Source organism: Magnolia sinica, chromosome 10 (genome assembly GCF_029962835.1).
Source record: "Magnolia sinica isolate HGM2019 chromosome 10, MsV1, whole genome shotgun sequence".
NCBI lineage: Eukaryota > Viridiplantae > Streptophyta > Magnoliopsida > Magnoliales > Magnoliaceae > Magnolia > Magnolia sinica.
Window position 1 is genome coordinate 29,088,271 of NC_080582.1, and position 25,286 is coordinate 29,113,556.

Below are 25,286 nucleotides of genomic sequence, written 5' to 3' on the forward strand. Positions count from 1 at the left end.
TTGTCTTGTGTGATGTATTTCTTCTTCCTCACAAGTGAGTGATATTGGGTTATGCTAATTATCTATAGACAATATTGGCATTTACAATTTATTCAGAGTTGTTATATATGAGAATGAAGTTGCTAATTTTGATAACCATATGATGTATGCTTTGTATGTTTATTGAGTTGACTTATATTGCAAGGTCATATCAAAATTTATGCAAATCCAGTGCTCACGTGAGTCACAATAGGAAAATACAAATTTGGGCAGTATGCTTTATATGTATTACATTTTTTTTCTTAAATTATTATTGTGACTTATGATTGTGATTTGTAAGTTAGATAATTAGTTACCCGTTTGAGGATTTCTATGTGGCCATATATAGATATGGTGTGTTTTTGGTGGCATAGAAATCACTTAAATTGTCCTATTTTGGACAGTTCAAGGTTAGATGGATAGTATACTTTCGTATAATATATTTAAATGTTCATGCCTGATCCGCAGTCCATCTCCTCGTTTCTCTCTGGATATGTTTCTTCTGTTCCGTATCCAATGCCAAATATCTTTACATTACTTTAGATATTTGGCATCAGAAAGAAATGTAAGATCAACTTATCTGGAGAGGCATGAGAGATGCTGCCGAATTTTCGGCATAGATGTTTAAATGGGAATATGAAAGTATTACAATTTATCCAACCTTGGATGGGTAAATAATTTAGGATTTAAGTGAGCGGTGGTCCCTGAAAGGTGGGAACCACTATTATGACCATGACGAAGCTGTCTATTTCTTATGGACAACAATATGGGTGGCCTAGCCATTTGGACAGGTCCGTGTTTATGTATTAGCTTGAAATTAATGGAGCAGACCCGGATGTGCGTCGAAGCTATCCAGATGTTGAGAAGGGGTCCCTGGAAGGTGGGAACCGCTGTTATGACTATCTAAATCTTTGACAATAGTGAATCATCAAGTGAGTCATTCTAGTTAATCTTTCGTAGGAAGCTTTGTCAGGCCCACATTGTATTTCCATCAACTTGTCTTTTGAAGTGGCTGAGGAACATAGTGATGGATAAGAGTTGGATTTGTATGTCAAGGTACCTCAATAACTTTTAGTTGTTATGACCCATTGGTTAAGATGCATTTTTTTAACATGTCTTCCAATTTCATTGGATGGTTTAGGGTGAGCAACGAATACTTAAGTGGAACTATGAAATTCCTATATTTTGCATTTGCAAATACAAGCAATAGAAGGAGGATCCTTACTATTGCAGGAGATGTAACTTACTATGCTGTCTTGACAGACATCATTGAACTGGAATATTGTGGTGATCGAAAGGTTGTATTATTTAAGTATGATTAGGTTGATGTTCTATCTCAGCGTAAGGGTGTGAAAAAGGATAAGTTTGGGTTCACTCTTGTGAATTTAAAATGGCTATGCCATACTGGTCAACAGTTGTTTAATGAACCATTTGTGTTCACATCTCAAGTTGAGCAGGTGTTCTATGTGCAAGACTCCGTCGAGAAAGATTGGCATGTTGTAGTGAGGACGAAACATAGGGATTTGTCTGAGATGCGTGGTGAAGAGTCTGCAGATGATGTTGACACCAACTTAGAGAGTTCATCATTCAATGATCAAAGTTTGGAGGAATCAAGTGATGACATTATTAATTGGGAAAGGATAGATATCGATGGTACAACAATTGTCACACCTTTACTACCTGCCCAAAAGATGGTAGAGGACCAAACAGATGATACCGATTTTTCTAATCCCAATGGAGATGACATTATGTATAATAATTTATTTCTTATGTACCATATTGCCCTGGTATATGAAAAAGAAATTCAAATGTTTTTTTTCATGTGATTTTGTTATTATTATTACTATTTTTTGAAATTTAAATGTCTTTTCATTAACTAAAGATGAAGAATATTTTATTGTCATACTGTCATATTGCTAGACATATACAGGTGTTAGACATGAGGCGCATTAATCGTACGGCTAGGCGATCGATAGGTCCTATGACTGATGCGAGACCTAGCCAGCCTCAAGTGACCCAGGCTACAAAGGGTCCCTCTAGTGGTATGTTATGCATTGATTATTTCATGTGTTTTTATGCTAAGGAACTATACGAGTATCCATATTAATGTTGTTGTTTTAACAGATTCATAGGGTGCGATAAAAAAGAGAGGCCACACACGATGCCTCGAAGTTTGCAAGATGCGTGAAGGACAACGAATTCATATTCCCATCAACACCAAAGGACAACCTGTTGGTGACAATGTTAACAAGTTGACAAACTTCCTAGGGACTATAGCACGCAATGGGGAATATGCACCCCTTACATTTACTGATTGGAGGGCAATGTGAATGAGAAGAAGGATGATATGTTGCGACTTGTTATGGTAATGGTAACAATGCCTTCTTTTTTTCATTTTTCAATTTTTTTTTCTATTTTTTGTTCATTATGTGATTGTTTAGTTTTAACATGTGATGCAGTCCAAGTTTGAGTTTGACGCGGATGCAAAGAAGTGGGTGTTACAATCAATTGGTAGAAAATGGAAGGATTGGAAAGGTGAATTGAAAAACTCCACTATTCTCCTCATGAGACTGATGAGGAGCGGCTCGCGGACCTTGATGAGCGGGTTAAAGAGGATTAGTGGAAGGCACTCATTCAGTTTGGAACTCTGAAGAGGGGAAGGTATGTGATAAGTAACTATTGATTGCTTTATATTTTAGAATTACACAATAATCTTTTATTGATATCTTATAATTTACTCTATCGGTGTGTTGACATATATGCTCGTACTAAGACAAGTTTAGAGAATCGAAAAAGATAATTAATCGGCCACGCTGCAGGCTCAAAGAGCTTTGCATGGATACATGCGGAAGAGGTAAATTTTCTTAATCACTCAATCAACCATGTTGGTCTATTTCTTATATATAACTTACTTTGTTTTGTAGGTTGTGACAGCTATGCATTGAGCTAATTAGAGGGATCTCTCTCTCTCTCTCTCTCTCTCTCTCTCTCTCTCTCTCTCTCTCTCTCTCTCTCTCTCTCTCTTTGTTATTTCTGAAAAATTAATTGATTAGAGAAGCTATGATGTTTTTAGAGAAGCTATGTTGTTTTTAGAGAAGCTATGCTGCTTTTATTTTCCATATACACACATACGTAACACACGCACACACATCAATTGCCTGATGGTACTGATAATGGCTTACCTGATTAGCAAACCCATAATTTTCTCCACTTTACTTTTAGAAAGTAGCTCACGTGATGCTAGTAACCACAATAAAAAAAAATGCTAAAAAGACTTCAGCTACAAAAATCTCATAAGAGCTCTCGGTTTCTGACATTTTTCGACGCGTGCCTAAATGATCATGTATTGTCTTTTTTGCATATACAGGTACTCATAAGAGCTTTGTGAGGAATCTGCTGAGAATCCTAAAAATACAACTCTTTACATATTTGTAGTGGGATTCCATTGCTATGTTCTTGAATTATTTAGTAGTTTTTCTTGACTAATCTACAGAGATTTATGTTCTGATTTGTTTCAGCTTTTCATCTTCTTATGCGTAACAAAATGTACACATATTTCTATTATGATTTGTTTTGATTTTTTCTCTGTTTATGTGTAAAATATTTTGATTTAAATATTAAGAACTATTTAGTGGCTTGATCTCAATCTTCCGAACATTGGGTACGTAGGCAGCCATTCATATTAGACTGTATCGGTGTAGCCACAATTTTTTTTTCTCCCTTCTTGTAGTGTAGATGCATTTTCATCAGGACTACTTGGCGGTAAGAGAGGTGGATGTAAGTTCTCGAAACCTTAAATTAATCTTGAATCATCTATATCTTTATCGCTTCATTTATATGTTGTCGTAAGAGTCAACTTATGTCGTAAGGGTCAACTTATGTCGTAAGGGTCAACATATAACTAGGATGCCCTCCATCTACATGGTGGAGACAACTTATGTATGGTTTGGATTTCATAGTTGACAAGGTGTATATGACCCCTTGTAGGACTGCATGTGGGCTTAGAAAAGCGCCTGTTTATTGTTACCAGTGGAGAAGACATTTTACTCTGGGTCTAGCCTGGACTTTCTTGTTGACAGTGCAATTAATATTGTCAACTCAGCCACTAGTATGCGAGAGTGCAGCTGCCACGGTCTTCTGCATGGTATGGTTGTGAGATTAGAACTGCTTATGAAGGATGAAGCTCTGCAAGGCTACAAAGCTCTACAAGGCTTTAAATAAACCTAAAATGCCAGCTGGAATAAATCTGTGAAGTTGTTGATAGCTCTATAAGGCTGTTACCAAACAAGCCATCTCTGTTACAACTAGCTTCATTGGCTCCTTATTACAGTGCCTACCATGAAACTAAAATGCATACCTGGTTAGACCCAATTTTTATCTTTTTATTTTTTTAGCCCTGATTTCTAGTGAATACTTTTTTCATTGGCTTGTTGATTTTACTCAGCCTATGTAATTGATTATTACATAGTAGCTGTGGGAGTTTTGTGCTCACATTGCCAGTCTTAGGCCTCGATAAAGGAGAAGGGTTGCATCAGGTTGGCAGCCAGCGTGAAACTTTTTCCACAACTTTATCATTGATTAAGTAGTGGCACTATATTCAAATGATCGTACTGTTGTTTAATTTGTTGCTATGGGAATTATCAGCAACTGAAATTTCTCTTGAGAGTGTGGTCTCTTTACTGATTGAATCTTGACATTTTCTTATTCTAGGTGTCATTTACCAAATTTATATATTGGAATGGAATACATGCGGACACAGTTTTAAACTTGCTGGACAGGTGAAATTCATGCTTCTGGACATCATGCAGTTGTGATTTTATAATGGTAACAGATTCATAAATTTGTTTAGTTAATTCACTGTTCACTTATTTTGTGGATTATGGTCCTTGTACAAGTTGATGGGGAAGGGAGATGCCTAAAGGCCTTAATATATATGTTAAAATCTTTAGTACACAATGAGTTGAGATATGTGGTGAGTCAACTTATCCCAGGCTCATGAAATGCATGTCAAATGTTAGTTTCATTCGAGTAAAGGCGAATCAGGGGATTGCCTAGTGCATATTATATTCTTTCGTGTATTTGAAGGATGAGAAATAAGTAGCTTCGGTGAGCTGTTTGTGTTCTAATTTCTAAATGAAGTGAGGGTGGTATGTTTATGAGTTGGACCTGAAGTTGTGGATGTTGGACTGCAAAAACAGGTTGACTGGGCTAGTGCCTGGTTGAGTCATGCTGAATTGTACAGAGTCGGTTAAGTTTTTTAGCTGAATTGACACTACTCATCAAGTCATGACTGAGTCAAGCTGGCCAGTGAGTTTCTGTGAAACCTGGCTCTTGGAATCTCTTTGAACTGAGTCCACTCAACATGGTTGAGTTGACCCACCAAGTTTTAGTACTATGATCTCTAGATGGATGGCTCTGATTGATGCATCACCTGCTAAGTGTGCCATGGATGGAAAGAGCAGTGTATGTTCTTTTAACAAATTTTTTTTTCTCCACATGGAGTGCCCGATGCACACAGAACAAGGAAACACCTAGGTATAGAAGCAAAGAAAAACCACCAGCATCTAGATCTATAAAAGACTCTAGTTGTGGTTAGATATTTTAGCCCCCACAATTAGGTTCTGAGGTTCTTATATTCAAAGGATGTGGGGGAATCTCTTTTAAATTAAGGTTAGGGTTATATTAGGAAAGTGAAAATGTGGCTGCTGCTTAAGGGTCAACTCTGATTTCACCCGGAATTGCCAACCAATGGCTCTGCTTTCACCGACGAAAGCCAACGTAGGCTTACGTTTTACCCACAAGCAACCTCTCCATTCTAGTTTTTTCTTGTACCCTGGTGGTCCTTTTGACTATTAGTAGTTCACTACTTGGGAAATAATTCAAATCATAAATGAATGTTCCCTCTTTTTCTTTTTTTTTTCTTTTTTTCCTACTGCCATTTATTTTGTATATTCATGCCTATTACTTATTTTGGAGCTAATTTGTTCAATCTCCATTCGATAAATGGTTGTCATGGCTTTTCATGGAATGCATGTGTCATATCATTATTCGGGATTGTCCCAGCTATGTTGGCTATTGAATGCGTCTGTTTCTTTGTGCTTGTGGTGGTGAGTATCTTCTTTGTTACATCTCATATATGACGAGTGAACTGTGACATTTTGTTTGAAGCTCAACTTTAGGGAACTATTTAGGACCACCTACAAATATTCAACATTGAGACGAAGGCAAAAATTTATTAGGTTGTTTCATTTCTCAATTAGTTTCCATGCCTGAGCAGGTGATAATGTCATCCACTTTAAACTTTATTAGCTCACTTTTCTATTTGTTTCATAGGTTGTTTCATTTCTTAATTAGTTTCCATGCTATATTGTTATATTCACAGGTTGTGTTTTGGAAGTGGATTACGCCAAAGATGTTAGGGCTGGTCACACAAACATCAGTGTATCATTGGTCAATAGAAGGTAATATTGCATTTTTCTTTTCATACAAGGGTTCTTTTGAACTACATTCAGTTTCTCGCTTTTCTTTTTTGATAGATCAATTTATATTTCAGTTAGGAACTTCCATTACATTGTTGAATTGCTGGCTTTAAAATTTACAAAACTTATTTGTAGGTGATTCAGAGTGTATAAAGATTTGTTTCAAATATTTTGATACGTAACCATGTGCTAATATTTGTTATATGTTCTGTACTTTAATTCACAGAAACTATTCAATTAAGGTTTGATTTATTCACTATAGGCATTGTCTGCCTATAACATGTTAGTTAAAAACTGAAATAGGAAGAAATTTCTTTTACAGTATATGCCTAGGAGGGCTTCCATGAATTTTATTTATTGCCTATCATATACCTAAAATAACTAAGAGTTTCCCTGTATCTTATTGGGGTAAGCTGATATGGATTCAACACTGTCGTATCAGCTGATGTGAAATTGATTTTCTGAACCCCACTCAGTAGGCTATGCATCTACCGTGGCTACGGTAACAATGGCTACGGTCGTATTGTGGGGCTAGTCATATTTAGCTACGGATTTTATTCGTAGCTTTTGACCATTTTTGCAACAAAAACTGATGATTTAGCGGCGTCCAGCACAACTGTCAGTAAAGGTCTTGGCCGCCGGTAAAGCCTTTACCGACTGAGGCTTTACCAGCTGTTAGATAACCGCAGTCAAACGATTTACCGGCGGTTTTCTTGGACTTTGCCGGCGGTTTTGACAGCCGGTAAAGGCCAGTTTTCTTGTAGTGTGCCCACCTGAGCTTTGGAATGATCTACCTTTTGGGACGTCCATTTATCCTGTTGGCATTCCTGTTCTAAAGGGATTGGATGGCATATAAATGACATGGTGGACCAATAAAAATCTGAAAGTTTTTAACTGTGCCCTGGAGTGTGGCCCACCTGAGTTTTGGATCAACCTGATTCCTGAGTTCCCGGGAGAACATGAGGACACTACAAGAAATTAGGGCAAAACCGACTGTTGGTGGAACCCTTTGCCGGCTGGAACCAAATCCAGCTTCCGTAAAAGGGTCTCTATTAAATCAAAATGCGAATGCTTTGATCTCATTTTCGGCACTTTTCCTCTCCCCATCGCCGACTCTCTCTCTGCGCCTTTCCTCTCTCTCTCTGCACCTCTCCGTCTCTGCTCGATCTCTCTCTCTCGGCCCCCGTCCTCGCCCTCCCGCCTTGAGAACCTTCATCTCTCTCTCTCTCTCTCTCTCTCTCTCTCTCTCTCTCTCTCTCTCATCCTCTGGCCAGATCTGGTCCTTTTACTCACTACAAACCGTTACAGATCTAAACCCCTCTGCGGTTTAGGGCTTTTGCATTCTATTCCCTTCCCTTCCCTCTCTTTCTCCCTCCTAGGTTTAGGGCTTTTGGATGAGATTCGACATATGTTCTTCAGTGATGGAGGCGATTATTAAGATGTGGTGGCGTTGAATTTGTAACTTGCATTTCCTCTTCTTGTGAATTAATTTGGTGAGACTTCTTTCCCCTTATCACTTTCATTTCAGTGTTGATAGTTACATGAAGTTAATGTAATCATATGAAAGTTTTGTAATTGATCAAGAAAGTAAAAAAATAATATGAATTTCTATTTTTATTTCACTAAAGCATTTCATTATTTTTATATGAAAATCTGCATGCTAATTGTTTGAGGAAATGCCTCAACCAAGAATGTTCTTGTGTTAATCATGCTAGAGGTCCTGCGTTTCAACTCTCTGTAAATGGGGCACAAATCACTATATGGTTGGATGAACCCATTGTATCATCCATCCAGTTGACCCTTCTTTAGTGGACCAACACATAGATTCACAATGACTGGGGAATTTTCCCCTGTTGACCATTTTTGTTTTCAATCATCTGTTCGATCAATTGGCCAGGATGATTATGTTAGTTTGACTTTTGAACTATGGTCAAAAGTCAAACTGAGGGCTATATAATTTGATTGGTCTGTTTTCACATGAATGTGTGCTATGTGTATGGTGGATGAGACAACATAAAGTGAAGAGTGCTGGTGAATGGCCTGGATCTCCAACTGAGGTTCCCAGAGCAGATTCAGGTTCGGTATCCATCTCTTTGTCAACTGAATGTGTCTCATCTAATGTTCTGGTACTTGTGTTTCAATTCTGCTCTTTAACTCATCTCAGCCATCAGTTAGCACCACTGATACAACTCTTTCTTCTGGCAATGGAGCTTTGGATCCTATGGATATGTCTCCTTGTTCTACTAACCACTTAGATGGCATACATGATGACAACACTTACACAAGATTTACAAATCAACAAAACCTGGAAGAAGGGCATCACCAGAAGCCGCAAAGATGTGGAAAGAAAATGGTTTTACTAGGTAAATATACAAAAGGATGTACTAATTGGCTGAATGTTAGCAAGTTGTTAATATTACTTGGAGCATAGTTCAAGAGCTTCTACCACTTCTTTCGAATTCAGTGCCATTTGCCGTTTATCATCAATATCTTCAGGTCCAATGCCCTGGGTTCTGTTGGCTTTATTTTGTGTGCATCTGTTAGTCTACTCTTTTTAATGGTAATCTGATATGATTTCCATTTTAGTTGGTCTTTAGCTCTTTCATTAGCTGTGTCTATAGAAACCATCTGCCAGTGAGATTCAAATGTTGATACCATAACCTACAGATGTGTGAGATTTCCTAGTAGATTAATTTAGCACTATTTGGATATGTAAATTAACTTATGAGCTGAATGTTTTGCTCAATGTTGTTTAAATCCTACAGTTTTCTGTTTAGATCCTATGATCTAATTGAAATCTCAGAGGGGGCTGAATTGCCTTTAGGGAAGATGATGAAACGTCTGAAATCCCAAAGAACAAAGAAAACGTCTGATGGACAGCCCGGATCTCTTACAATGTGCTATGTTGGAACATGGGCAGCATCTGCTTTTGTTGTGATTCTGATTGGGGATCTGTATAATATAAGGCAGGCCAATTGAGTATATTGGTAATGGAAGAAGTATAGATTTTTTTTTTTCCATAATATATATTCCCCTTTCTTTGAACACCTTCATGTTCTTATATATATATATATGAATGTAATGTATAAGTATATAAGGCAGGCCAATTAGAAAAGAATGTATGGATGTCGTGAATCCGACTAAAAACCATCATGTTTGGCACTGTGTAACTGTGTCTCCAGTAACTATACACTTATCAGCATCCAAGACTCCAAGGTACGTGGATTCTAAGACCTCTTTCTGATTTCTTTCTGATTACTGTGGTTGCTAGTTTCCTAGTAGTTATTTGGATTTGCAGTTGTGGGCCGCTTTCCTGATGATGATATTGAAGAAATTGAAGATTTTAGACTTGGGAAGGTATAATGTATTTATTTGGTAGTGCATAATAGCTAGTGACATAAGCTAGGGATGGCAATACATTGGTCACGGCTTGGGCTCCTAAACTTGGCTCAAGGACCCATCGGCATGCTCCAATCATCAAGTGGGTCATGGTTATACAAAAGGAATGAATGATTTAAACATACTTGAAATTGATCTGTCTGATCATCAGTGAAAGTCAGTGGGCCTACCTTTTTCATTTTTCTTTCTGTCTCTCATTTGGGTCCTTTTCAATTTTCTCTGATGTTGGTGGGTTTTGATGCAGGTACATAGCTTTGATGAATATGAAGGGATTGAGGTGGCATGGAACCAGGTGAAGCTGTATGACTTCTTACAGAGCCCTGAAGATCTAGGGAAGCTTTACTGTGAAATCCATCTCCCATATAGGATTTAAATCTTTTAAAAAAAAAAAAAATTTGAATCTCAGTTCCAAGATATATTTTTGTTTTCTTCTTGCAATGCAGAAACCTGGCATTCAATCGGCTGAGTCAGAATATTCTATTCTCCTTAGCTTCCTTGAAATCTCTCTGTTATTTGTAAGTTCTTGTAATCTATGAGCATGTTAAAGTCTCTGGTTTATGAGTAGCCAGTTCATATTTGCCAACCGATCTTTTTTCCAAGTGCAGGAATTTGAGTCACAATTCCCTCTCCGGTTCCATTGGGGACATATTTACTGGTCTGAAGAATCTAAAACAAATCTAAAACAAATGTAAGTATGCTAATGGGCTAAGTTTCTTCAATCTATCTAATTTTTTTATATTGCAATGTGAGTTGATACCATTAACGATCCATGGTTAATTCTGTCAGTGACCTGCAGAGCAACCAATTTACTGGATCAGTTAACTTCCTGGCTGGTCTCCCTCTATCATACCTGTATGCCTTGAACTAAGTGTCTTACTTTGTATGGATTGTCTATTCTTCAACACTTTTTAAGCCTAAGTACAAAGTTCTGATTTTAACTACTCTTAAGTTCAGTAGTGTATTGATTTTGAGATGAAAGGCTATTGTGATTAGGCCTTTCTATTCTAATAAACATATTAGTCAAGGCTAGTAATAAATCATGTACTAATCATATGTATTAATGAGAAAATAGATTTGTGATGGAATAAGTTTGGTGCTTTCTTAGCAACGTATTAATGTGTAATGTACGGTACAGTTTAGTGTTGGAGAGTCCACTTCTCTCTTTGGTAGAAATGATTTAAGGGCATGCCTGGAAACAACATGTCCAAAAAATCAAAAGCGCCTTATAATGGATTGCTTATGATTCTAACGAATCACTTTCAATAGATGATCCTAACCATCCATCCATGGCATACAACTTGGATAAGAGATGGTCATAAAAAAACAGATGGCTACTTTTTAGGTGGATAGGATCATCTGTCTGGTGTGATTCTTTCAGGGTGTCCCATAGGTTGTAAGTTTGTAACTATGGACAGTCCAGATTCATTCCTTGAAGACAGTTGCCTAAGCAGAAATTGTTGATGGCACTGTATGATGGATGATAGATGAATTTTTATGATAGTGGTTGGTTTATTTAGTTGATTTTGTCATAAGAAGCTCAGATTTTCTATAGTTTAATTTTTAAGTTTATTCTGGGTACTTGCTAAAGAAGCCAAAGGAATGCAGAGTGCATGGATTTTAAAGAGGTTTGCTAGATCCGCTTGCACTTCTACAAGCAGATATGTGCTAACCTTACACGTGCAGGACATCTGAGCCTTGTGTCAGGGATGTTTGCTGGCTCCACATGCACTTCCGCAAGTAGATACGTGCTAACCTGGAAAATGTGCAGGACATCTGAGCCATGTATCAAGTGTGCTCTACCATGTACATAACTGTGAGGATGGTTAAATAATCAGTTAGGCCACATAGATGAAAATGGTGGATGGTTTAAACAATCTTGGCAATTTTTTCTAGTTTGTCCATGGTTTTAGCACATGCATTTTTTCTAGTCAACCAAAGGTATCTATGTCAATGTTTCTCCGCAAACTTATTGCTTCAGGCTTCAATCTAATGCTTTATTGATCACTTCATTTGTTTATCCTCACAAGCACCACATGTAGGATTTGGGACTGGATTTTGAACTATTTGGGGCTGGCTTGTTAGGCCATGACTATTCAAAATTTTAATTTGCCCAACCTAGCTTTTAGAGGATGGCTTGTTTGGGTTGTTAGGCCATGACTATTCAAAAGTGTAGCCCACCCGATGATCAAAATCAGCTTGATTTTGGGCCACAACATGTACATGGTGAGGCCCTCCAGATAAATGACATGGATCTCACGCTGATGTATCATATTTGCTTATTAAGCGGTTGCTTTAATGTGGTTTTTCTCCCATATTGTTGACTTGAAAGATGTGTTACTGTAGGGGAATAATCCATATGCTGTTAGTGTATGTATAGCATTCAATGTGCAGATGGTTGCCTCTAATATTTCAATGTGCAGTTAGGAAAATCTTTTTCCTTGGGCCACCCAAATGCCAAGATTAGTGTCCTCCATGCAGCCCTGTCTTTTGAAGCCCCTAAATTATTTAAATTGTGTGATGTGCAGAACAACATAAACCCATTGTAATATCTCTTTGTGCAGGTTCTGGACCGTGGTGAGAAGATTGAGCTTCTGGTAGACAAAACAGAGAACCTCCACTCACAGGTGGTGAACCTCAATGTCATTGAGGTCCTGAACTTGCTGAAGGACTCCGAAATATTGGTGCTGATGCCTTTTACTGCTACACAGCTCACCAAATCTCGACAGAAGAAACCAGTCCCTTGGAAACAATGGCAATCATTGGTAAGAAGGAGATCATTGACATTAACCAAGGTATGTTAGCCGCTTAGATTTGTGTTTTTTTTAAAAAAAAACACTAATACATGCGGGTCACCTTTTTTTTTTAAAGAAAGATTTTCTCGATGGCTATGGATTATCGGTGGCCATGGGTTCTATGGCTACGAATTTAATCAGCAGCAAAGTTTTAAAGAGCTACGGTACCAATGGCTACAGTCGTGCTGTGGGCTAATCATATTCAGCTACGGATTTTATCCGCAGCTTTTGACCATTTTTCAACAAAAATTGATGATTTAGCGGCGTCCAGCACAACTGTCAGTAAAGGTCCTGGCCGCCGGCAAAGCCTTTACCGACTGAGGCTTTACCGGCTGTTGGCTAACCGCAGGCAAAGGATTTGCAGCGGTTTTATGGGGTTTTGCCGGCGGTTTTGACCGCCGGTAAAGGACAGTTTTCTTGTAGTGGGAACTGAATGAATGGATGTCATGCACACATCACGGAGGACAAAAGGTACAATATACTTCATAGATTTTTGTGAAGTGCACACCAAAATATCCCCACCATGTGCATGGCATTTGTATACAATAATCACGACCATTGATTGGATGGTTTATCATGTTGATAGGCCAAGTGATCCACACGAGTTCATTTCATAACATCTTTTCTCTACTGTAAAATTGCTTGCAGCAACTTAATTATTGAGATGATCCGTCATTCAAAAACCTTACTAATATGCCCATCCTAACCATCAATTCTTGCCTTTCTCTTTAATAGGAACCATTTGACCCTTTGTTCTCTTACTATCAATCTGAAGGCTACAAATCAAAAGTTTGAAAACCTTGGTTTTTTACTTAAGTTTAAATTACAATGGACCATCGGCTGTCATGTCAATTAATTTCAGGAATTTTCTTTTACCTGATAAGACAAAATCACCCAAAACAATAAATTTTAGAAGTCAACCCACATTCTTGAACTCAACCTTATTTTTACCACCTTTTCATCAATTTTCATTCACACACATTACTATTTTAGGTTACAATACCTGAGTCCTTGCAAGTTGCAGCACCTGATTTATATTTTCAAAAACACAGTTTTGCTTGCCCCAGCATGTTGAATATGTAAAATCCACTCCACTCACCGAGTTCTTTCCTCGATTCTAGGATCTGGAGCAAAGAATCAAACAGATTCACAGCTCAGGTGGGCCACACCATAGGGAACAATGGAGATGGAATACAAACCATATGTTTTGTGTTTTGGGCTACTATGGTGTTTTATCTTTCATCAAATCCATTAATCAAGTATAACTCACTTGGATGAAGTGAAAATACAAAAATCAACCTGATCAAATATCCAACAAGGCATATCATGTGAAGTAAGAGGTTTTAGGAGCAGTTTTACATAAAGCTGGGCAGGACCAACTCGACCCGAACCGAATGCCAGGGTCAGGTTCAGATCGAGAAACCCACCCTGATCCATATCCCGACTGAGTCAAGTTCAGGTTGCATAGTAACTCGATCCAACCCGATCCAAAATCCAATCCGGTCAAGTTTGGATGAGGTTAACTTTTCAAAAAAGACAAAAAGAAAAAAAAAATGGTTTTGGGTGAGGTTAGCAAAGACCACACTTGTGTGGAGCCTTACCAATCACATGCACCAAAATAGCATAAGCGCGTGACATAAGAGCTTTTCATCAATGTACAAAACAAATGGATGTCTAGAAGAAAACTGTATCAGCCAATCCATTTCTTTTGTATAGTCTCCGACCTGAGAAGCAAAACTGCCTGATTTTTGCACAAGAACATCAAATCAATCTACGAGTCATCAGTTAAAACTCGAGTCTGAGGGTGCACACTCTATATTCGAATTTCAGGGTGTGACGGAATGGTATTAGAGAAAATTTTTCTAATTAAATGACATGTGGGTTATGGTTGGCGAATAATTGGTAGGTTTCCTAAAATTAGATACCTTAATTTAGGCATTCATTGCTTGGTAAATAAAAAATTAAAAAATAAAATATTAAACTCATTAGGACCTTTTTCAGGTCTAGGACAACGTCTTCCCACAATTTCAAGGTCTGGGGAAGGTATTTTTAATTTTTTGACAATTTTTCACATTGTACATTGAAAATCTGGATCAGTTTAGTATCCCTGATCAAATTATTTATTTTAAAATTTCTGAATTTTTCTATGAGTCATGTACATACCCTTGGACAACCCCATAAAATTTTATGATAATTGAATTTGTATAAAAATTATAAAAATTAAAATAGTAGGCTGTAATGATAAAAACAACTATTAGACAACATGATTTTTCCCCCTTAGCATAGATACAAACCTAAGTAAATGTAATGATTTTGATCTAAACCTTTTATAAAAAAATAAAAATAAAAATCCACTAGAGAGTTAGTGACTTATGTTCTAAATTTCAAGTAATTCTAATTTACAGTTTGAAGGTTAAAATTCCATAAATGATGATGTGTCTGTCAGTCCAAATTTGAAATTTTCAGCTATTCATTTCGAGAAATGCAATACATAAGATCATTGATTGTTGTGATGTGTAAAATTTAGAAACCCAACCTAGGATTTCTGATTGATGATTTTAATGTGGAGACTAACTTTACTTAGAGTATATACATAATTTAAAAATGTGAATGTAAACTTAATTGAATTTTAAGGTAATATAAGTTATAGCGTCCTGCTGGACAACAATGGACAACAGAAAACACTCGAATTCAAAAACCCATAACTATTTAAATACAACTCCGATAAAGATGATTCAAAATCCTAATCAAAGATAGATAAGTATAAATTAAATAAAAATAATTAAAAAATATTAACTGATAGTCACTATAGTACTGATTCGGGGAGTTAGTGCAAATTAGTTAGAATTCATCTGTTTTGGATAAATTTGACTATGTGAATTTTAAAATTTTCTATAATGAACGGAATAAGGTAAAATTTTACAGAGACACAATGAACTTATAATAAGATATTCATAAAAGTTTTGAAACTAATCTGAAATCTCAAAGTAAAAGAAAATGTGATAAAAATAGTAGTCATCAAACCGATAATCAATTTGTCTAAACCGGTGTCATGTCGGTTCAGCTAACAGAGTTTTTAATTTTGATTATTACCTTTAGTTAAATTAATATGTTTATTTAATGTACTTTATTTAAGGTAAAAAATAATTAAGTAAAAAAAAAAACCATAAATCTCTACTAAATTCCAATATTTCCATCTTATAGGATCATAAGCACATACCTGGTGAATTTTTTCTTTACTTAAAAAAATATAAAAATAAAAATTTAGGTTCCCTTTGTAAGTTTATTGAAATATGATCGGAAATTATGAAAAATGCGAATATGGACCCCATGATATTTTAAGAATTTTTGCTCATCACATTTTTGGTAGATAATAGAAATCACCTGATTTCAGGAACTCATAACTAATTAAGTGCAGGTCCAATTGAGGTGATTCAAAGTCCTGTTCATAGATTGATAAATTGAGTTTAAAAGTAATATATATAAATTCATAATTTTTCAATATCAAATTTATTTTTTAACTGATTAAAAAATCATTTATTTTTAGACAACCCTCACTGTCCGAAATTTTGAATCTTCTGTAGACCTTAGTTTCTGACAAAATTTTGCATATTTATAAATTTATCACTAGAAAAATTAAGAGACCATTCCAGCCTATGTAGCTATCGATAACATCAGCGTAATTAATGTCATTACAATTAAAAATAAAAATAAAATTGAGATGCTAGTTTTCAAATCTCGAGGACGAGATTTTATTTTAAGGGGGGTAGAATGTAATGCCCGTATTTTTTTAAAAAATAAACTTTAAATTTAAAATTTTTAATTTTAATTTTGAGTAGAAAGAGATCCACCAATCTCATCATCCTTTCTCCTATCTCTCTTTCTTCAAAATCTTCCCCATATCTCGTAGTCTCCTAATGAACCCTCTCTCTTAAAAGGGAACATGTGAGAGCATGAATCGTACTAAAACTCAAAGAACCAAAGAAAGAAAATTGTAGAAAAAAATGAAAGGGAAATGGGAAGAAGAGTTTTTTTTTTTTTTAATATAATCTTCTTCTTTGTTTTCTTTCTGCAGTAGTAAATTTGGCATTGATATACATATTGGACAGATTAGATAAATCAAACATTCATTGTGTAGGTCTAATTCATCCATGTGGAAACGTACACTGATGCGGATGGCTTTAGGGCTGATGTGCAGAAGGTGAAATTTTTTTCATGATGGACATGACCAATATGATTTGCACAGTTCATGGGTGTTTTAAGACTCAATTATATAATATTTTTAAGAATCAGACCAATTCAAAACTTCAATGGACCATATCGATCATCAATCTACCAAAATTCTTCCTTAATTTAACAAAATTGAATTAAAACCAGAAGAGTAATTCTCAGTGCAAGTTACAACTTGGCACAGAGAATTATATGACATAATATGAAATGTGTGATTAAATCATCATCATTCATTAGATTCTTTTAAGATTAAAATAAATTAAAATCCTAAATTCTAGAATGATCAGATCATTGGATGGGCTGCATTGATTTGAAGAAATTGTAGATAATGAATCATGTGTTGATTCATTATATAGAACCATTATATGGTTGAGATCTAACTTGACCATGACTGATTATTAAAATTCGGATATCAGATGATGATGTCATCTAGATTTGATGATCAATCTAACCATTTAGTGGGCCGCATTGACCAATCAATGTGATCATTATGAACTGTAACTAATTAAGGTATAGATGGTCGGATCAAGATGATCATCGATCATCCCTTAAAATTGATCAAGTGACAATCAATGATTAGCTTTGATCCATCTACCAAAGATAATTCGAACTTTAAATTATCAAAGTATATAAATCTCTCAAAATTTATGTAAATTATCACAAACTATATAAAAATTTAAAATTTTAGTTTTAAAATAGAATTTTTCACAAAGTCAATGGTTACTGGTATAATATTTCAAAATATTAATGCCGCCTGAACTTTGAGAAAATTCAGCTTTCAGGATTCTTACTGAAAACAACTCGAATCTACAGAAATTTTAGGGGACAAATTCTAACGGCACCTAAATGTTTGAAATATTATTTTTTAATTTATAAATTCATTTAAAAGAGACATATTAAATGGATTTAGATCAATCAAAGGTGGGCCCCATCACGTGAATGAGTAAGATTAAAAAAATAATAATAATTTTCATTTATATAATTTTAGGAAATCCCAATTCAAATTAAATCATTGGTTCATGAAATTATCTCTACCTCATCAAAGTGAGTGATCCCGATGTGTTTTCCCTCCATTAAGTTAAAATAAATTGATTGTTTGATATGTTGTATACTTACCCTAATGTAGTTGTCATGTACTATTGTTTGATTTGGATGAACGTGTGATTTATGTATTAATATAGTAATAATGATATGATTTGATTAATATGTTAGTATAATCAATTATCTGAGTTACTGTATTTATGCAACATATATGCTGAATTACTAATTGGACATGAATTGAATGATATAATGATATTATTGAATAGTATAGGATTGTTGATTCAAATTTGAAAATTAGAATGATCTATACAATACATGATTCACGATTACTACTTTGTGCATCTATCATTTGCATGCACAATACGTGTTGAATTTCTGGGGGATCTTCTCGCATGATATACTTGGTAGAATCGTTACCAGAAGCCCACTATACTAATAGAAGCCTACTCAATGAGTAGATGCGGGCCTTACATATGCCTAGCAAATGGTAGAAGCCTGCCAAGGGGCAGATGCAGATTAACGGGTTTCCAACTAAAGCAAGTGGACAGATTTCCACTTGATGCATTGATACATTTATACATTGCATAATATTTTTTTTAAAAATTCTTAACTTATATTATGTATGATTGTTATTCTATTTTAATTTGATGTGAAGAACCATGTTGGGACTTCTCACTAAGCTCATCCAGCTTACCATGTATTGATGTAAAATCATATAGATGTGATTGAGGGTGAGCCGGTGGCTCAAGAATATGAGTATGTGGTCGAGTCGGAAAAAGACTTAAGAAAGATACGTGGCCCTACTTGACAGAGGAAGAAGTTGATATCCTATACCAACCATGATTATTATTTTAATTATATTTGATGTTCTTAAATTGTTAATTATTTCTTTCAAGTTATTGGACAAATATTTACTTCATTTCATAAGACCCCAAATATGGGAGGATCCTTAACTATATTCATAACTGATGATTGGAATGGATGGTCAATTTCTTTTTTATAAAATGTTGCTGAGTATGAATGAAACTTAAATATATGGTAGAACTACTATCTAGGCGAATTTGTGTAAGCAAAACTACTAGTTTAAGTACACTTAGTATACAACTCGTGAACCAAAACTTGGGTCTAAAGGTGTACACTCTGTATCTGAATTTTAGGGTGTGACACGAATGAAGTAGACCTTAAAAGTCTATAAAAAAAATATGGTTTTGAATTGTTGAAATGTTATTTCAGTGAGAAAATGAAATTAGTTTATATTCCTTCACTATGAGATGTGTGATCACAAGTGGTATATGCATTTTCTACTTGATAAATAACTCATGATATAATATTACTTACTAAGCATTAGCTCATGTGGATTGTTGTGATACTAATCATTCAGGGTTTCGAAGAGATTTCGACTTCTCAGTCTTCATAGAGGGAGGCGTCACCCTTTAGATAGGTCATTTGACAATTCCCTAATAAAAATAAAATAAGGGTACCTCGCAAGACGGCTCATCGATTTAATCTAAGCGACATTCAGATTAAAAAGATTAAGTCAACAGAGGGAACTGCTTGCAGACTCGCGTCTCCAGAGTATACCCCCAAGATCTTTCGCGCCCTAAACCCAGGGACGAACAACTTCTGTGATGCCCCGAATCCGGCACTCGACTTCCATTCACCAAGTCCCGAGTTCGGCGCACTACAAGGAAGATTTTTCTTTTACTGAATTTTTTTATATATATACATATAATACCTGAGCATGAAGATCTATGATCAAATTACCAAGCAACACTCTCCATCATAAGTCTCAATGGTTATAAGTATAATGCTTTACAAAAAGATACGTAATGTCAACATTGCCAAATCGAAGAATACATGCAATGCATCGAGAAAGCTAAGTCTTCTAAGCTACTCCAGCTCTGAAAAAAATAGAAAATAGGAAGCTTAGGCAAAAAGCCTAGTGAGTACACACGTGTGTGCAGTGTGTCTTATATGCAAGCAAGATAAATATGCTATAAGGAAATCATACCACATCCATAACCATATTACATGCATCTGTAATCACATCATCATCATCATAATGTCATGCCATAATTATACAATATCGAAAATAATGATAAGTCCATGAGTCATACAATATCAAAATACGCAATATAAATCAGCTATGCAAATGAGGAGTTATAAAGAGCCAAATATCAGATGTCGAGGATGCAATGCAATATACAGTTCCTGATGAGTTCACAAATACCGTCAGCCGTATCTAAATACTGAAATATAGTAACCTGAAATGTTAAATATTACTAATGCAATGTAATATGTGGTGCGAATGAAATGACTATGCTAGAGTGAAGTCGAGATAATAGTACGTAGTATCGCAGACTATGGGGTCTATCACAAAGGACTTCTATCCAAACTAGTCCTATACCTAATTTGGATAGTCAGACTCAATGTGGTAAACTCCTGATCTCAGGTTAGTCACGCGCCCCAACCGAAATCCTGGCTATTGCGAAGGTACACGTAACAAATAGTTGCGCACCACTAGCCCGAGTGGATAGTGAATGAATGAATGAATGAGTATGCAACTCCTGCTCAATAAGTCCACATATCAGTACAGTTCATCTCTGGGATCATCACCGGGGTTTAGTGCACTCCAAATGGCACTGCCCCTCTCCCAGCAGCACAGTTCAAGTGAGCGTAAGAAACCTCACTATCCGCCTGGCTAATAGTCTGTCAAAACCTATCCAGCACGTCGATAGCGGACCCATTCACGAGCTGGTCAAACTCAGCCTAGTAATGTCCCCTACCCTCGGGCGAGTAAGGCCACACCCCCTCCCAACCAACCACGACACAGCGGGAGATGCGGCCTCTTGGTATTCGGCACTCGGGCGCTCATGTATCCACTCGGTCTCGACGTTAGGGCGTCTCCTGGCCGTGGAGGTTTAGAAATTTTCACCCAGGGACATCTATGGCGCCCGTATGCTAGAACTAAATTTTTCCGGTGTCCCATCTGGCCATCCACGATATGATTGTGGAGGCTACGTCCCTGATGTCGCTAGGGCACACAATGCAAGATGTATGAATCATACAATCCAGTCATGCATCAATCCTGCGCATACCGTGTGCTCATGTGAGATAACCTCCGCCTATCAGGGGATCTCATAACAACATGCTCAATGACATATGCAATGATCAACCACATCTCATAACAAACATGCAGATGATGCGTATGAGCATGTATCATAATGTTATGCTATCATGTACTCATAATCGGCATCGTCAAATAGAATTGGTGAGAATGGGCCTAACAAGGCTTAAGGGAAGGTCACAATGTGGACATTCAACCATCATTACCCATCAATGTGGACATTTAACCAACATTGCTCCCAAGGAGTGACCCACATAAACATCAATACATACATCATGGCGAAATCACACATCACGTTGGTCCTTATATACATCGCTTTGGGTCTCTCACAAGGGCCACACATTCATCCCATTAGGCCTCAGTCATGGGCCGCATATACATCACATTGGCCTGTATCATATGGGCCTTACACATCGCTATGGGTCTCGGCACATGGGCCATAAATACACCACATCAGGCTTCACAACTCATGGGCTTCAAATACACAATAAGTGGGCCCTATACATGGGCCTCAAATACATCACAATGAGCCTCATCTATGGGCCGAAAATATATCTCAATGGGCCTTGCCCATAGGCCACGAATACATGGCTACACCAATTATGATCAGTCTTATACTATAACCACTTCACACGTCACATAGTTAATGACTCATATTTGGTGCTGCATAGTCAAGGGCCATGAGCCACATTTCATCGTACCATTCACGGTTTAGAGATCACAGCATATAAGATCCAGGGCCTTGATAACATTAACTTGGGTAACATAATCCTACATCACATTCAGTTTAGTGTACAACTTAGTTATATGTGATTCAAGTGGCGATATTTATATCGATAAACACAAACCTACATTGTTAAATGGCCATCAATGCCACTTGATTTCATACGGTTAGGTGGCCTTGTACGTATTTCACATTCATACAATTAGATGACTACATATACTACATATACTCCACCATTGCCTATGATTAGGTGGCTATATATACATTAAATACCTACATGATTAATGGACCAAACAAGTATATCACACCCTTACACCACTAGAGTTTACATATTTGTTATAATTAAACATGTTTTAGGGTTTAAACACAAGTCACATGATCCTATTACTTAGGGCCGGACTCTAGCCAAAGTTCCAAGTGATCAAGGGTTGTCCACAATCAGCCCATTTAAGGGATTAATCATCATTAGTTCAAAAATTACAATACCAGTTCATCATATGTTCAACACATGGAGATTACAAACTCTTGTCGAAGAGGCCCAATGGTTGGCCTAAACAAGGCGACCACTGATGGGCCCACACGAAGTTCACTCAAAATAGGCCTTAACATTCTTAGGCCCACACATCAATGGAATTTACAATGAGTTCTATGTAGTGGAGCTCATAGGGCTTTCCCATGAGGTTAAGTCATGTGTGACCCACTTAAGACTTAGGTCTGCTTTGATTCTAGTCCAAATCATAAAATGATATGAGGAAGTAGATGGTCTGCATAGATTAAATAGATACACCATGGTGGCCTTATGTTGGATTCAATAGTTAGGTCCTTATTCTCACATCCTTATATTGTATGGTCCAATTCAGGTTGGATTGACTGATCTTTGGGATAATGCCCTAAAGGGGACCCGGTACATGGGCTAGATGGGTTGAATATCTAATACATCATCAAGATGGCCCGTAACAAATTTTTAATGTTCAAACCTTGCTCCTTTTGTAGTGTGGCCCACTTGATAGTTAGATCTATCTTATTTTTCTTCTCAAGCCTTAGGACAAGCTCACCAAATGGATGGATGGTTTAGATATAACATATACCACATGATCAGACCCATAAAATTACTGATCTATTCAGCTTCATAAATTTATTTTTATTTTTATTTATTTATTATTATGTTTTTTTGATGGTGTGGGCCACCTGAGTTCTGTGTATGGCTGAAATTTGGGGGTGGCCCATATTTAAACGGGACTCGTTCATGTTACAGGCCTCAAGGTGGATGGACCTGGATGTAGGGCGAAAATCACCGTCACTGTTTGTGGCCCACTTTGTTGTTTATATATATATATATATATATATATATATATATATATATATATATATATATATATATATATATATATATATGACTTTTTTTTTAGGTGGGGCCCACATCAAGACGATCCATTCCGTCTGCCGAGTTCCCTGGCTCGTGACAGGTCGAATAAGCCTAATATTCAATATGTTTGACATAGAAACATCATATTGGGCCCTCTAACAGTCTATTATTATTAAAAATATTCCTTTTTATGGTATGGCCTACCAAAGATTTGGATTGGCTTCATTTTTCAGTCAATGCCTAAAATGAGCTGGGAAATGGAATGGAAGGTGTGGATCAAATACATACACTGTGGGTGGGGCCTATTGTGGGACAACAGCCCCTATCCCTTAAATCAAATAGATGGGACGCTGCTGCCGCAAGTAGCGTCTCTTTCTTCTTCTTCTTTTTTTTTTTTTTTTTTTTTATACACGTGCACGTTTGTGCACTGGTTTGTGTGAGTTTGGCCATCCCAATGGGCCAATGGTTAGATGATAATTTGGATGTCATACAAACATTTTGGTGGGGCCCACTATCAATGGGTCCCACATGAACTCTATAATAAATTGATTTTATATGTTTTCTTCTATGCATCCACACCATTAATAGCATCATCATCATTATTGCAATTATCTTCAGCATCAATCATACTATCTTCATCATCCACACCATTGGTGTCAACACTCGTCACCACTAATAATCATACAAATAATCAAAAAGAAAACAAACCAAGAGTGGAGTGGGTGTACTCACCTTGATGAATTAGATGGATGGTTGAGATAGAATTGATGGTTGAGATGGATGGAAGGGATGGGATTGATAGAGTTAATGGCCCACCAAGATCACTCATCTCTCTCTCTCTCTCTCTCTCTCTCTCTCTCTCTCTCTCTTGGAAAATGGTGAAATGCTAATGGATGGAGGAGTATTTATAAAGAAATGGATAAATTTTTAGTTAAGTTAGGCTAATGTGATTAATATTAGCTTAGATTAAGATTATGGTAATTAATTCATGCTTTGTAATTAATATTGAATTAAAAGAGCATGGGATGGCGTGGTGTGATGATGTCATGTATAGTGTATGGAATGGAGAGGTGTTGACTTGAGGTGTACGTGAGAGAGGGAGGGGCATGGGTGTGTGATGTTGAGGGTCGAATATTGCATATCAGACCCCAATTACTGTCTGATTTTACGTACACGATAATGCCTAATATTATAATTTAACCGTGTTTTTGCTGCAAGATGGAATAAGGAGCTTTGATTGAAAAGAGAGCTTAAAGCATGGATTTAATGCTCCGATAACACTAAAGGCAAGGGACGGACTCCAGGGAACCAAGATCGATGGAATTACATGCCAAGGATCCGCGAAAATCGAGAAACTGAAGCTCAAGCGGCCTGAAAGTCAGCCAGAATGCAAGATCACGGGGTTTCCATCATCTGTTCGGCTCAAAACTTCGTACATGGCTCGAGGACCAAAAACTAACCGTACACGTCAAATTTTAGCCATTGGATCCTCATGAAAGTGGCGAAACGGATAGATCAGTCCATAAAACCCTGATTTGGGGCCCACCCGCTGTCAAGTTACTCTTCAATTTCGATCCCCATGGTTCAAATGAAATAGGGAATAAGATGGATGGTGTGGATTTCTCATATACATCGATGCAAGACCCAGTTACATGGTGCATGTGCACGCACTGGACCAAGAAATCGGGTTAGCACCACCCGATCCTTTTCGCACCCGAAAACGGCGGACGGACGTCGTCCGTCCGTTCTTCGCTAGTGGGCCCCATCCATCGTATATTTCTAAAATCAGAGCCGTCCATATGCTCCGCAGGGTGGCCAAAACCTTCGCCTAGCTGTCCTTTTAGTCCCATGCACACACACACACGCAGATTGCATGAAAACGCAGGAATGGACGGTGGGAGCAAAGATCGCATGGGCCACACAGAATCCAACATGAAGCCAGACAATTCTTATTGGTTTTTCGACGTAAATCGAATGGTCGGAGTGGATCCTATACCTGGCATCACGCAGTGGTCCGCCGACCATCACAGCGCTAAAATGCGCAGGCTCTGTTTCGCAACAGAGCCTGCGGTGGAATGTCATGGGCCACCCTCTGAAGTGATCGGTCCGA

General features: G+C 37.0%; 1 long non-coding RNA gene across 2 annotated transcripts; it reads left to right on the forward strand.

Annotated features, from left to right (window-relative positions):
* The first annotated feature begins 986 nt into the window (after positions 1 to 986).
* Positions 987 to 2,829, forward strand: LOC131257421 (uncharacterized). Of its 2 annotated transcripts, XR_009177384.1 has the most exons (4): positions 987 to 1,074; positions 1,949 to 2,060; positions 2,143 to 2,383; positions 2,478 to 2,829. It is a non-coding gene; the product is annotated as an uncharacterized LOC131257421 (long non-coding RNA). The 2 variants fall into 2 exon arrangements; XR_009177383.1 differs by lacking the exon at positions 987 to 1,074 and having other exon boundaries at positions 1,558 to 2,060.
* The last annotated feature ends 22,457 nt before the right edge of the window (positions 2,830 to 25,286 follow it).